This window comes from Oncorhynchus kisutch, linkage group LG7, assembly GCF_002021735.2.
Source record: "Oncorhynchus kisutch isolate 150728-3 linkage group LG7, Okis_V2, whole genome shotgun sequence".
NCBI lineage: Eukaryota > Metazoa > Chordata > Actinopteri > Salmoniformes > Salmonidae > Oncorhynchus > Oncorhynchus kisutch.
Window position 1 is genome coordinate 7,314,425 of NC_034180.2, and position 15,319 is coordinate 7,329,743.

The following is a 15,319-nucleotide window of genomic DNA, read 5'->3' on the forward strand; positions in this document are numbered from 1 at the left end:
TCCCAGGCCAGGACCCTGAAAAAGATCCCCACAGCATGATGCTGCCACCACCATGCTTCACCGTAAGGATGGTGGCAGATTTCCTCCAGATGTGACTCTTGGTATTCAGGCCAAAGAGTTCAATCTTGGTATCATCAGACCAAAGAATCTTGTTTCTAATGGTCTGAGAGTCCTTTCAAGTGCCATTTGGCAAACTCCAAACGGGCTGTCATGTGCCTTTTACTGAGGAGTGACTTCCATCTGGCCACTCTACCATAAAGGCCTGATTGGTGGAGTGCTGCAGAGATGGTTGTCCTTCTGGAAGGTTCTCCCATCTCCACGGTTGAACTCTGGAGCTCTGTTGGCGTGACCATTGGGTTCTTGGTCACCTCCCTGACCAAAGCCCTTTCCCGCCGATTGCTCAGTTTGGCCAGGTGGCCAGCTCTAGGAAAAGTCTTGGTGGTTCCAAACTTCTTCCATTTAATAATGATGGAGGCCATTGTGTTCTTCGGGATCTCCAATGCTGGAGAAATGTTTTGGTACCCTTCCGCAGAACTGTGCCTCGACACAATCCTGTCTCGGAGCTCTATGAACAATTCCTTCGACCTCATGGCTTGGTTTTTGCCCTGACATGCACTGTCAACTGTGGGACCTTATGTTACCCCTTATCTGTTACCCCGCTATCATCCAGAAGGCGAGGTCAGTACAGGTGCATCAAAGCTGGGACCGAGAGACTAAAAAGCAGCTTCTATCTCAAGGCCATCAGATTGTTAAATAGCCATCACTAGCACAGATAGGCTCCTGCCTATATACACAGACTTGAAATCATTGGCCACTTCAATAATGTCACTTTAATAATGTTTACATATCTTGCATTACTCATCTCATATGTATATACTGTATTCTATATTATTCTACTGTATCTTAGTCTTTTGCCGCTCTGACATTGCTTTGTCCATATATTCATATATTCTTAATTCCATTCCTTAGATTTGTGTGTATTGGATATATGTTGTGAAATTGTTAGATATTACTTGTTATATATTGCTGCACTGTCAGAACTAGAAGCACAAGTACTTCACCACACATGCAATAACATCTGCTAAGCATGTGTATGTGACCAATAACATTTGATTTGATTTGATTTCATGTGCCTTTCCAAATCATATCCAATCAATTGAATTTACAACAGGTGGATTCCATTCATGTTGTAGAAACATCTCAAGGATGATCAATGGAACAGGATGCACATTACCTCAATTTCGAGTCTCATAGCAATGGGTCTGAATACTTATGTAAATAAGTCTTTAAAAAAAACTTTGTCATTATGGGGTATTGTGTATAGATTGAAGAAGTAAAAAATATGGCTGTAATGTAACAAAATGTGGAAAAAGTCAAGGGGTCTGAATACATTCTGAATGCACTGGAAATTAAGTTTACAATTTTTATCAGATTGGCCCCTGTGGTACACCTTTATGAACTTCAATAAATTCAGACTTAATAATCCAATCAATCACAATGGCCTGAGTTCTGAAACCATGAACAGTCGTCAGAGCTCAAGCCTATCGATGACAACTTATTCAATAAAATGGCATGATCAACAGTATCAAAGGCTTTTGACAGGTCCACAAACAAAGAAGTACATTTATTTTAGTGTCTAAAGCATTGACAAGATCATTAACAACTAAAGTGGTTGCTGAAGAGGTGCTCTGCCCAGGCCTAAACCCTGATTGGTTTACATTCAAAATACATTTCTCAGATAGAAAAAGCAAGTTGTACATTTACCAAAGATTCCAGAATCTTAGCTTTTTAAAAATATATTTATATTTATTATTTCACCTTTATTTAACCAGGTTGTAACGGTTTTCTACTATCTCCTCCTCTGACGAAGAGGTGTAGCGAGGATCGGACCAAAATGCGGCGTGTAGATTGCGATCCATGTTTAATGAACAAACGTAAAACACGAATCAATTACAAACACTACAAAACAAAGAACGTAATGAACGTAACGAAAACAGCCTATACTTGTGTAAACTAACACAGAGACAGGAACAAGGACACTAAGGACAATCACCCACAAAACACTCAAAGAATATGGCTGCCTAAATATGGTTCCCAATCAGAGACAACGATAAACACCTGCCTCTGATTGAGAACCACTTCAGACAGCCATAGACTTAACTAGAACACCCCACTAAGCTACAATCCCAATACATACACACCACATACAAAAGCCCATGCCACACCCTGGCCTGACCAAATAAATGAAGATAAACACAAAATACTTCGACCAGGGCGTGACAGAACCCCCCCCCCCCCCTAAGGTGCGGACTCCCGAACGCACCTCAAAACAATAGGGAGGGTCCGGGTGGGCGTCTGTCCATGGTGGCGGCTCCGGCGCGGGACGTGGACCCCAATCAATCAATGTCTTAGTCCCCTCTCCTCGCGTCCTTGGATAGTCCACCCTCGCCGCCGACCATGGCCTAGTAGTCCTCACCCAGAACCCCACTGGACTGAGGAGCAGATCGGGACTGAGGGGCAGCTCGGGACTGAGGGGAAGCTCGGGAGTGAGAGGAAGCTCGGGAGTGAGAGGAAGCTCGGGAGTGAGAGGAAGCTCGGGAGTGAGAGGAAGCTCAGGCAGGTTGATGGATCTACCAGATCCTGGCTGGCTGGTGGTTTTGGCAGATCCTGGCTGACTGGCAGATCCTGGCTGACTGGCGGATCCTGGCTGACTGGCGGATCCTGGCGGATCCTGGCTGACTGGCGGATCTGGCAGATCCTGGCTGACTGGCGGATCCTGGCTGACTGGCGGATCCTGGCTGACTGGCGGATCCTGGCCGACTGGCAGTTCTGGCAGATCCCGGCTGACTGGCGGATCTGGAAGAGTCTGGTTGACTGGCGGATCTGGAAGAGTCTGGTTGACTGGCGGATCTGGAAGAGTCTGGTTGACTGGCGGATCTGGAAGAGTCTGGTTGACTGGCGGATCTGGAAGAGTCTGGTTGACTGGCAGATCTGAAAGAGTCTGGCTGACTGGCAGATCTGGAAGAATCTGGCTGACTGGCGGATCCTGGCAGACTGACGGATCTGGCCGCTCCATGCTGACTGGCGGCTCTGGCTGCTCCACGCTGACTGACGGCTCTGGCTGCTCCATATAGGCTGACAGCTCTGGCGGCTTCTTACAGACTGGCAGCTCTGGCGGTTCCGTGCAGACTGGCAGCTCCTTGCAGACTGGCAGCTCCTTACAGACTGACAGCTCCTTGCAGACTGGCAGCTCCGTGCAGACTGGCAGCTCCTTGCAGACTGGCAGCTCCTTGCAGACTGGCAGCTCCTTGCAGACTGACAGCTCCTTGCAGACTGACAGCTCCTTGCAGACTGACAGCTCTGGCTGCTCCATGCAGACTGACAGCTCTGGCTGCTCCATGCAGACTGGCATCTCTGGCTGCTTCATGCAGACTGACATCTCTGGCTGCTCCATGCAGACTGACATCTCTGGCTGCTCCATGCAGACTGACATCTCTGGCTGCTCCATGCAGACTGACATCTCTGGCTGCTCCATGCAGGCTGACAACTCTGGCTGCCCCATGCAGGCTGGCAACTCTGGCTGCCCCATGCAGGCTGGCAACTCTGGCTGCTCCATGCAGGCTGGCAACTCTGGCTGCTCCATGCAGGCTGGCAACTCTGGCTGCTCCATGCAGGCTGGCAACTCTGGCTGCTCCATGCAGGCTGGCAACTCTGGCTGCTCCATGCAGGCTGGCAACTCTGGCTGCTCCATGCAGGCTGGCAACTCTGGCTGCGCTGAACAGGCAGGAGACTCCGACAGCGCTGGAGAGGAGAAAGGCTCCGGCAGCGCTGAACAGGCGGAAGACTCCGGCTGCGCTGGAGATGAGGAAAGCTCTGACAGCGCTAGATAGGCGGGAGACTCCGGCAGCGCTGGAGAGGCGAGGCGCACTGTAGGCCTGATGCGTGGTGCTGGCACTGGTGGTACTGGACAGAGAACACGCACAGGAAGCCTGGTGCGGGGAGCTGCCACCGGAGGGCTGGTGTGTGAAGGTGGTACTGGATAGACCGGACCGTGCAGGCGCACTGGAGCTCTTGAGCACCGAGCCTGCCCAACCTTACCTGGCTCGATGCCCACTCTAGCCCGGCCAATACGCGGAGCTGGAATGTACCGCACCGGGCTATGCACCCGCACTGGGGACACCGTGCGCACCACTGCATAACACGGTGCCTGCCCGGTCTCTCTAGCCCCCCGGTAACCACAGGAAGTTGGCGTAGGTCTCCTACCTAGCGTCGCCATGCTCCCTGTGAGCCTCCCCCCCCCCCCCCCCCCCCCCCCCCCAAGACATTTTTGGGGCTGACTCTCGGGCTTCCATCCGCTTCGCCGTGCTGCCTCCTCATACCTGCGCCTCTCAGCTTTCACCGCCTCCAGTTCTTCTTTGGGGCGGCGATATTCTCCAGGCTGAGCCCAGGGTCCTTTACCGTCCAGTTCGTCCTCCCATGTCCATTTCTCCAAGTAGTGCAGCCTCTCCCACTGCAGCTGCTGCTGCTCCTGCTGCTGCTGCCTCTGTTGCCTCTCCTGCGGCTCCTGCCTGTTGACACGCTGCTTGGTCCAGTTGTGGTGGGTGATTCTGTAACGGTTTTCTACTATCTCCTCCTCTGACGAAGAGGTGTAGCAAGGATCGGACCAAAATGCGGCGTGTAGATTGCAATCCATGTTTAATGAACAAACGTAAAACACGAATCAATTACAAACACTACAAAACAAAGAACGTAACGAAAACCGAAACAGCCTATACTTGTGTAAACTAACACAGAGACAGGAACAAGGACACTAAGGACAATCACCCACAAAACACTCAAAGAATATGGCTGCCTAAATATGGTTCCCAATCAGAGACAACGATAAACACCTGCCTCTGATTGAGAACCACTTCAGACAGCCATAGACTTAACTAGAACACCCCACTAAGCTACAATCCCAATACATACACACCACATACAAAAACCCATGCCACACCCTGGCCTGACCAAATAAATTAAGATAAACACCAAATACTTCGACCAGGGCGTGACAGAACCCCCCCCCCCCCCCTAAGGTGCGGACTCCCGAACGCACCTCAAAACAATAGGGAGGGTCCGGGTGGGCGTCTGTCCATGGTGGCGGCTCCGGCGCGGGACGTGGACCCCAATCAATCAATGTCTTAGTCCCCTCTCCTCGCGTCCTTGGATAGTCCACCCTCGCCGCCGACCATGGCCTAGTAGTCCTCACCCAGAACCCCACTGGACTGAGGAGCAGATCGGGACTGAGGGGCAGCTCGGGACTGAGGGGAAGCTCGGGAGTGAGAGGAAGCTCGGGAGTGAGAGGAAGCTCGGGAGTGAGAGGAAGCTCGGGAGTGAGAGGAAGCTCAGGCAGGTTGATGGATCTACCAGATCCTGGCTGGCTGGTGGTTTCGGCAGATCCTGGCTGACTGGCAGATCCTGGCTGACTGGCGGATCCTGGCTGACTGGCGGATCCTGGCGGATCCTGGCTGACTGGCGGATCTGGCAGATCCTGGCTGACTGGCGGATCCTGGCTGACTGGCGGATCCTGGCTGACTGGCGGATCCTGGCCGACTGGCAGTTCTGGCAGATCCCGGCTGACTGGCGGATCTGGAAGAGTCTGGTTGACTGGCGGATCTGGAAGAGTCTGGTTGACTGGCGGATCTGGAAGAGTCTGGTTGACTGGCGGATCTGGAAGAGTCTGGTTGACTGGCGGATCTGGAAGAGTCTGGTTGACTGGCAGATCTGAAAGAGTCTGGCTGACTGGCAGATCTGGAAGAATCTGGCTGACTGGCGGATCCTGGCAGACTGACGGATCTGGCCGCTCCATGCTGACTGGCGGCTCTGGCTGCTCCACGCTGACTGACGGCTCTGGCTGCTCCATATAGGCTGACAGCTCTGGCGGCTTCTTACAGACTGGCAGCTCTGGCGGTTCCGTGCAGACTGGCAGCTCCTTGCAGACTGGCAGCTCCTTACAGACTGACAGCTCCTTGCAGACTGGCAGCTCCGTGCAGACTGGCAGCTCCTTACAGACTGGCAGCTCCTTGCAGACTGGCAGCTCCTTGCAGACTGGCAGCTCCTTGCAGACTGACAGCTCCTTGCAGACTGACAGCTCTGGCTGCTCCATGCAGACTGACAGCTCTGGCTGCTCCATGCAGACTGGCATCTCTGGCTGCTTCATGCAGACTGACATCTCTGGCTGCTCCATGCAGACTGACATCTCTGGCTGCTCCATGCAGACTGACATCTCTGGCTGCTCCATGCAGACTGACATCTCTGGCTGCTCCATGCAGGCTGACAACTCTGGCTGCCCCATGCAGGCTGGCAACTCTGGCTGCCCCATGCAGGCTGGCAACTCTGGCTGCTCCATGCAGGCTGGCAACTCTGGCTGCTCCATGCAGGCTGGCAACTCTGGCTGCTCCATGCAGGCTGGCAACTCTGGCTGCTCCATGCAGGCTGGCAACTCTGGCTGCTCCATGCAGGCTGGCAACTCTGGCTGCTCCATGCAGGCTGGCAACTCTGGCTGCGCTGAACAGGCAGGAGACTCCGACAGCGCTGGAGAGGAGAAAGGCTCCGGCAGCGCTGAACAGGCGGAAGACTCCGGCTGCGCTGGAGATGAGGAAAGCTCTGACAGCGCTAGATAGGCGGGAGACTCCGGCAGCGCTGGAGAGGCGAGGCGCACTGTAGGCCTGATGCGTGGTGCTGGCACTGGTGGTACTGGACAGAGAACACGCACAGGAAGCCTGGTGCGGGGAGCTGCCACCGGAGGGCTGGTGTGTGAAGGTGGTACTGGATAGACCGGACCGTGCAGGCGCACTGGAGCTCTTGAGCACCGAGCCTGCCCAACCTTACCTGGCTCGATGCCCACTCTAGCCCGGCCAATACGCGGAGCTGGAATGTACCGCACCGGGCTATGCACCCGCACTGGGGACACCGTGCGCACCACTGCATAACACGGTGCCTGCCCGGTCTCTCTAGCCCCCCGGTAACCACAGGAAGTTGGCGTAGGTCTCCTACCTAGCGTCGCCATGCTCCCTGTGAGCCTCCCCCCCCCCCCCCCCCCAAGACATTTTTGGGGCTGACTCTCGGGCTTCCATCCGCTTCGCCGTGCTGCCTCCTCATACCTGCGCCTCTCAGCTTTCACCGCCTCCAGTTCTTCTTTGGGGCGGCGATATTCTCCAGGCTGAGCCCAGGGTCCTTTACCGTCCAGTTCGTCCTCCCATGTCCATTTCTCCAAGTAGTGCAGCCTCTCCCACTGCAGCTGCTGCTGCTCCTGCTGCTGCTGCCTCTGTTGCCTCTCCTGCGGCTCCTGCCTGTTGACACGCTGCTTGGTCCAGTTGTGGTGGGTGATTCTGTAACGGTTTTCTACTATCTCCTCCTCTGACGAAGAGGTGTAGCAAGGATCGGACCAAAATGCGGCGTGTAGATTGCAATCCATGTTTAATGAACAAACGTAAAACACGAATCAATTACAAACACTACAAAACAAAGAACGTAACGAAAACCGAAACAGCCTATACTTGTGTAAACTAACACAGAGACAGGAACAAGGACACTAAGGACAATCACCCACAAAACACTCAAAGAATATGGCTGCCTAAATATGGTTCCCAATCAGAGACAACGATAAACACCTGCCTCTGATTGAGAACCACTTCAGACAGCCATAGACTTAACTAGAACACCCCACTAAGCTACAATCCCAATACATACACACCACATACAAAAACCCATGCCACACCCTGGCCTGACCAAATAAATGAAGATAAACACCAAATACTTCGACCAGGGCGTGACACAGGTAGGCCAGTTGAGAACAAGTTCTCATTTACAACTGTGACCTGGTCAAGATAAAGCAAAGCAGTGCAACACAAACAACACCGAGTTACACATGGGATAAACAAACGTACAGTCAAAAACACAATAGAAAAATCTGTATACAGTGTGTGCAAATGTAGTAAGATTAGGGAGGTAGGGCAATAAATAAATAGGCCATAGTGGCAAAAGAATTACAATTTAGCATTAACACTGGAGTGATAGATGTGCAGAAGATGAACGTGCAAGTAGAGATAATGGGGTGCAAAGGAGAAGAAGAAAAAAATATTAGGATGAGGTAGTTGGGTGGGTTATTTACAGATCGGCTGTGTACAGGTGCAATGATCGGTCAGCTGCTCTGACAGCTGATGCTTAAAGTTAGTGAGGGAGATGTAAGACTCCAGCTTCAGTGATTTTTGCAATTTGTTCCAGTCATTGGCAGCAGAGAACTGGAAGGAAAGGGGGCCAAAGAGGAGTTGGCTTTGTGGATGACCAGTGAGAAATACCTGCTGGAGCGCGTGCTACGGGTGGGTTTTGCTAAGGTGACCAGTGAGCTGAGATAAGGTGGGGCTTTACCTAGCAAAGACTTATAGATGACCTGGAGCCAGTGGGTTTGGCGATGAATATGTAGCGAGGACCAGCCAACAAGAGCATACAGGATGCAATGGTAGGTAGTATATGGGGTTTTGGTGATGTGATGCTAGACAAACTTTTATTCCATCATGCAACCTTGCAAGGTTTTCACTGTTGAGTAATATTCTCACTTTTGGATGGGATGCATTGCTGCAATGATTTAAACCCAGGAATAAGGCATCATGTCAAGATCTGCCCATCTGCACAAGACACTTGAAATAACGCCAACATCGAACTTGCCCACATGTGTTGACACTGACATCATGTAACAATGCACAAAGAATGGGGTTGAAAAGAAGGTAAGTGTGCAAAATCCAGACATGAAAAATTGCTGCGAAAGAAACAAAAGTGTTGTAGATCAAAAATGTCAACACAGGAGATAGAAAGTACGTTTTCTATGCATTTTTTTTTTTTGATACATGAATTCAGCTGGATGATTTAGCATAGGTAGTTAGCTAGAATTTGCTCGCCAGCTAGCCTAGTGCTGCTAGCTAGGTAACTCTAGCTAACTAGATAGAAAACGTTAGCTGGAGTTTTTGTTGGGCCTACCAACTAGGCTAGCTAGTTAGCATCTACATCTAGACTTTCCGTTCAATATCTTGAGTTTTTGGGGATTAGCTAGCATGCTAGCTAGCTAGTTTTCTAACCTTGACTTAAGATTCCAAGAACACAGGATGAGATGTTACTATCCTTTGTGCAAGCACTTCCAAGAGTTAATGAACAGTGAGCCTGGTGAAATTTGGGGAGCGCATCGTCAGTAGTGTACCTTTGGTTCCTAGGGTGTTTCGGCCTTTCACACTATACACCCTCCCCAAAGGCGGCCAGCGACAGGGTGATCAATCCTACGCTTGCGTCCCATTCCCAATTAGTCATAGGAGTTGCCTTGTTGATGATAGCCAACATCCCATGGGACTATGCATGGCAAGGGCGTCCTCCTCCCTGAGTCAAGCATTGTTGACCGCATACCTCCTGGCCCTCTCACTTCGGGGCCCAGCTGGGGTCTTTCCTCTTCATCCAGAGCCACTGACTGCTGCCTTCTGCCGCCTCCGATACAGCTTTGATTGCCGAACGCTGGCTCTGGCCCTTAATTCCAAGGTCTCTAAGCAGTCTGGTTGTAGATGTTGCCACAAAACCTCTGCAGCCCACCTCCACTGGTCGGACTTCTGTGTTCCAGCCATGATGCCGTGCTTCGGCAGCTAGATCGGCATAGCGCAGATGCTTTCGCTCATAAGCCTCATCTACTGAGTCCTCCCAGGGTACTGTGAGCTCAATGATGAAGACCTTCTTGAGCGAACGGGACCAGAGCACCATGTCAGGTCTTAGGGTGGTGGTTGCGATCTCCGGAGGAAACACAAGTTGCCGGCCAATGTCAGCTAGCATTTTCCAGTCGCGGGCCAAGCGCAGCTGGTCTCGCTCTAATGGTGTCGAGCCGCGCTTCGGTGGTTTAGCCCCTTCGCGGACAAAGTTTGTCCGTAAGGGGTGTGATGCTGCTGGGGGTGGTAGGGAGTTGGTGGCAGCTCGCTTGTCCTCCAGGGCGGACGCAAGATTTTTAAGGACTTGGTTGTGACGCCAAGTGTAGCGTCCTTGGGTGAGGCTTGTTTTACACCCCGTGAGAATGTGCCTGAGGTTGGCTGGCATGGAACAGAGGGCACAGTCCGGATCTTCACCATACCATTGGTGAAGATTAACTGGAGTTGGAAGGACGTCATATGTTGCTCTGATGGAAAAGCTCAACCGCCTCGCTTCCATGGCCCACAGATCCTTCCAGCTGATCTTCCTCTTCTCCACACTGTCCCATCGAGTCCACTGTCCCTGTTTGGCAAGAGAGACTGCCTTGGCCCACCTTGCAGCCTCCTCCTGATGGCGTACTTCCTGCACTACCATCTTCCGCCGCTCTGGTGCAGTGGCCTTACTCCAAGCAGCACGGCTAGTTAGCCCAAGGCCTCCTCTCCCTTGCTGAACATGACCCACAATGTCAGCATGTCTGAGGGCTGCTGTTGCCTCCTGGACTGCTTTTCCTGGCCTCCATTTGCGCCCAGTTGCCAAGGTCGGCGCGTTGTTGCTCACCACTGGGTCTCGAGATTCATTCAGTGTCATCTGGAGCCTGGTTTTTGAACACTTGAATTCCTCTGTTAGACTGGTGAGGGGCAGCTTGAGGACACCATCTCCATAGAGGCCGATGGTGGTAAGGCATCGTGGAACTCCGAGCCACTTCTTTAAGTAGCCTGTGACTCCTCTTTCCATCTTCTCCACTGTTGAGATTGGAACCTCATACACTGCTAAGGGCCACAACACCCGGGGTAGGAGACCAAACTGCAGACACCAGGCCTTTAATTTCCAGGTAGCTGGGTGTTGTCGATGGACTGTAGGCTACTACTGATGTCTTTGCGCAGATGTTGCACCTGGTCTTTGTCCTTCAGGCTTGCATCATACCACCTTCCAAGGCTTTTTACCGGCTGCTCAGACACTGTTGGGATTTGGTCATCTCCGATGAAGAATTTCAGGTCAGAGAGTACTCCCTTCACAATCGAGATGCTGCGTGACTTGGATGGTTTAATCTTCATACGGGCCCAGCTGATGTTCTCCTCGAGTTTTCTGAGCAGTCTCCTGGTGCATGGGACAGTGGTGGTCAATGTTGTAATGTCGTCCATGTAGGTTCTGAGTGGAGGGAGGCGGAAACCAGAGTCGACTCGCTGTCCACCAGCAACCCATTTTGAGGATCTGATGATAACCTCCATTGCCATTATGAATGCCAACGGAGAAATACATCCTGCCATTATACCTACATTATACCTACATACCTATACCTACATTCAGGCACTGCCATGAGGTGGTGAACTCTGAGGTGGTGAAGCAGAACTGCAGATCCTGGAAGTACGACTTCACCAGGGTTGTGATGGTGTCCGGTATGTGGAAAAATCTGAAGGCAGACCACAGGAGTTCATGGGGCACAGAGCCAAATGCATTGGCGAGGTCGAGAAAGACTACATGGAGGTCCCTTTTCTCCACCTTGGCCATTTGGATCTGGTGCCAGATCATGCTGGAATGTTCCAAGCAGCCAGAGAACCCTGATATTCCTGCCTTCTGTACAGATTTATCGACGTACGCATTCCTTTGCAGGTACTCGGCCATCCTCTGGGCAATGACCCTAAAGAAGATTTTACCCTCGACATTCAGTAAGGAGATTGGGCGGAATTGGCTGATGTTCACTGCATCCTTCTCCTTAGGGATCAGGACCCCGCCTGCCCTACGCCACACTTTGGGTATTATCTTATTTTTCCAAGCTGTTCTCATAAGCCTCCAGAGGAACCTCAGGACGTCTGGTGCGTTCTTATACACTTTGTACGGGACTCCATTTGGCCCCGGGGCTGATGCTGTTCTTGCCCCTCGAACTGTGTTTTCCACCTCTTTCCATGTCGGAGGGCTGGTCTCAATATGATGTTCCGGGGGTTCAATGGGTGGGATATCTGATGGGATGGCCAGATGTTCATGTCGCTTTGAGTCAAAGTTTGATGTTCTCAGGTGCTCCTCTAGGTCTTTCTTTGTTGTTTTTAGAGCTCCACTTTTTTCCTTCGTGAAGAGACTTTTAAGGAACTTGAAGGGATCTTTATAGAGTCGAGTTCTAGTTTGTTCTTTCTTCGTTCTGCGTTTCCGTAGGTTCTCTGCTCTACGGAGGGATGCCAACCGGGTTTTGATATCAGCCTGAAGTGCCTCTATGCCCTCCTTCTCCACTTCCGAGGCCTTCTTCCACTGTTTCTTAAGCTGTCGCCTTTCTTGAATGAGGCGCTTGATTTCTTGTTGCCTCCTGGAAACTGGTGGGGTTGGAACCTTTCTCCCGCCTTTTGCCTCTTCCACTCCAAATCTTTCTGTCCCGTACTCATAGATAATGTCCCCCATCCTCTCCAACTTCTTCTCCACTGTGCCTCGAAGTTTCTCGAGGGTCAAGGTAAGGTCAGTATTCACTGTTTCCCACAACTTCTTGTCACTGGCGCCGGGCCACTTCACATATGGTCTGTGCCCTGGTAGTCTCCTCTCGACTGCAGGTCTGGGAGGCTCGGTGAGTTCCACTCCTGTTGTTGGTTCCACCTCAGTTGTTACTTCGGTGCTTGTGTTTACGTCCTCCATGACAGTGGTACTGATGCACTGCAAACTATGGTTTGCGTCCAGTTGCTGTGCTTCATTCGACTGATTTGATCGCTTTCGCAGAAAGTAATCAATGCGAGGCCTCTGTCTCTCTTTACCCAAACACCCCTTCTTCCCCTGGTGGATCCTCAACCCATGGTGTGATGTAACTTTCCTCCAACCACAGACACATACCTGCATCTGTTTGTGGCCCGCTGTTGCAGCAGAACTTGTGACAGTTGCTGTGGTGTTCTCTTGTGCTGTGCTCTCATTACTCGTAGTCGTTTCCGGTCCAGTCGTTACCATGTTGTCAGCCGATGAGTCATCTTCCGCCCCCGCTCTCGCAGACTCTAGGGGTATTCTCGTATGTTGACGTTCTGTAGCTAAAGCGGGTGTTTCCAACATACTGCGACGCATGGGAAACTACAGAAATGGGAAGCTACCCCATGACTGTCCCAGACTGTCCAAGCTAAAGCTGGCAAATATGCTATGATCGCTGCTAGCTAACGTTACCTGGGCTCAATAGTCTTCCCTGAACCTTTATCTCACAGGATCTGTTACCCAAGAGTGTTATGTGAGTAGGCCTATATATTTGTTTAATCTAATAATGAATTATTAATCTAACAATAAAAATCCTTATTTTGTGAGAAATGTAATGTCTTTTTACATATTGCAAAAAAGTTTACGAAAGTAGAAACTCATCTTTTGTTTGTAGGTATTTTCACTTGGAAATGAGTAATAAGTAATTAATTAATAAGGCACTAAAGTAATACTGCAAGAAATGTGGCAAAGAAAATAACTTTTTGGCCTGAATACAAAACATAATGTTTGGGGCAAATCCAACATTAACACATCACGGGCTGCATCATGTTATGGGTATACTTGTCATCGGCAAGGACTAGGGAGTTTTTTTAGGATAAAAAGAAAGGTAATAGAGCTAGGCACAGGCAAAATCCTAGAAGAAAACATGGTTTGGTCTGCTTTCCAACAGACACTGGGATTTCACCTTTCAGCAGGACAACTACCTAAATCACAAGGCCACATATACACTGGAGTTGCTTGCCAAGATGACATTGAATGTTCCTGAGTGGCCTAGTTACAGTTTTAACTTAAAAATCGGTTTGAAAATCTATGGCAAGACTTAAAAATGATCAATGATCAATGACAACAAACTTGAGCTTGAAGAGTAAAAAAAATAATTATGGACAAATATTGTACAATCCAGGTGTGCAAAGCTCTTAAAAGCCAAGCAAGTTCTTGTTGAGAAGCTAAATGTAATTATGTATGTGCAATAAGTGTGACATACTAACTCTTCCACCTTTCCTGTCACAGGATGAGATTATAGTTGTGTATAGTAAGGTCAGTGTTTGTAAGGGTTTTCTTCTGGTGAAAGAGAGGCGGACCAAAATGCAGCGTGGTGGTTATTCATGTTTTTAATAAAGACGACTATACATGAACAGACTAAAAAAAACAAGAAAAGTGAAAACCTAAACAGTCCTATCTGGTGCAAACACAGAGACAGGAACAATCACCCACAAAACCCAACACAAAACAGACTACCTAAATATGGTTCCTACCTAAATAATGACTAACACCTGCCTCTGATTGAGAACCATATCAGGCCAAACATAGAAATAGACAAACCAGACACACAACATAGAATGCCCACCCAGCTCACGTCCTGACCAACACTAAAACAAGGAAAACACATACGAACGATGGTCAGAACGTGACAGTGTTGGAGAAAGCTGGTGATAACAATGTAAATAAAACCACTAGTTTTTTGTACTTTATACCAGCTGCTGTTGCTGCTCTATACCTGCTGTCTGATTATCTTTAGCTAACACCCTGTTACTTTCACCATAATCTGTTTACCTCGCACAAGAACACATTACAGGCTTCAAATCAAATCAAACCAAATTGTAGTTGTCACATGCGCCAAATACAACACCTTACCGTGAAATGCTTACTTACAAGCCCTTAATTAACCAACAATGCAGTTCAAGAAATAGAGTTAATAAAATATTTACTAAATAAACTAAAGTGAAAATAAATAAATAAGATCAAAAGGTAACAAAAAATGTGTGTGGGGGGGGGGGGGGGGAGTCAATGTAAATAGTCTGGGTGTCACGACTTCTGCCGAAGTTAGTCCCTCTCCTTGTTCGGGCGACGTTCGGCAGTCGACGTCACCGGCTTTCTAGTCACCACCGATCCATGTTTCATTTTCGTTTTGTTTTGTCTTTATCATACACACCTGGTTTCCATTCCATTAATTATGTTCCTTATTTAACCCTCTGGCTTCCCTCTCTGTTTGGTGCGTTATTGTTTGTCATGTGGGTTCGTGGTTTTTGTGCTCTGAATTATTGTGTTTTTCCTTGTTGGAACATTACTTATATTTTGAGTACATTTCGGACTATTTCCCCTATCTGTGTCCTGCGCCTGACTCCACATTTTTCCATTCACCAACACCCTCACACTGGGTGGATTAATTGTCCAGCAGAATTATGGCTTATGGATAGAAGCTGTTAATGAGCCTTTGGGTCCTAGACTTGATGCTCAGGTACCGCTTGCCGTGCGGTAGCAGAGAGTACAGTCTATGACTTGGGTGACTGGAGTCTTTGACCATTTTTGGGCCTTCCTCTGACACCACTTAGAATATAGGTCCTGGATGTCAGGAAGCTTGGCCCCAGTGATGTACTGGGCCGTACGCACTACCCTCTGTAGTGCTTTA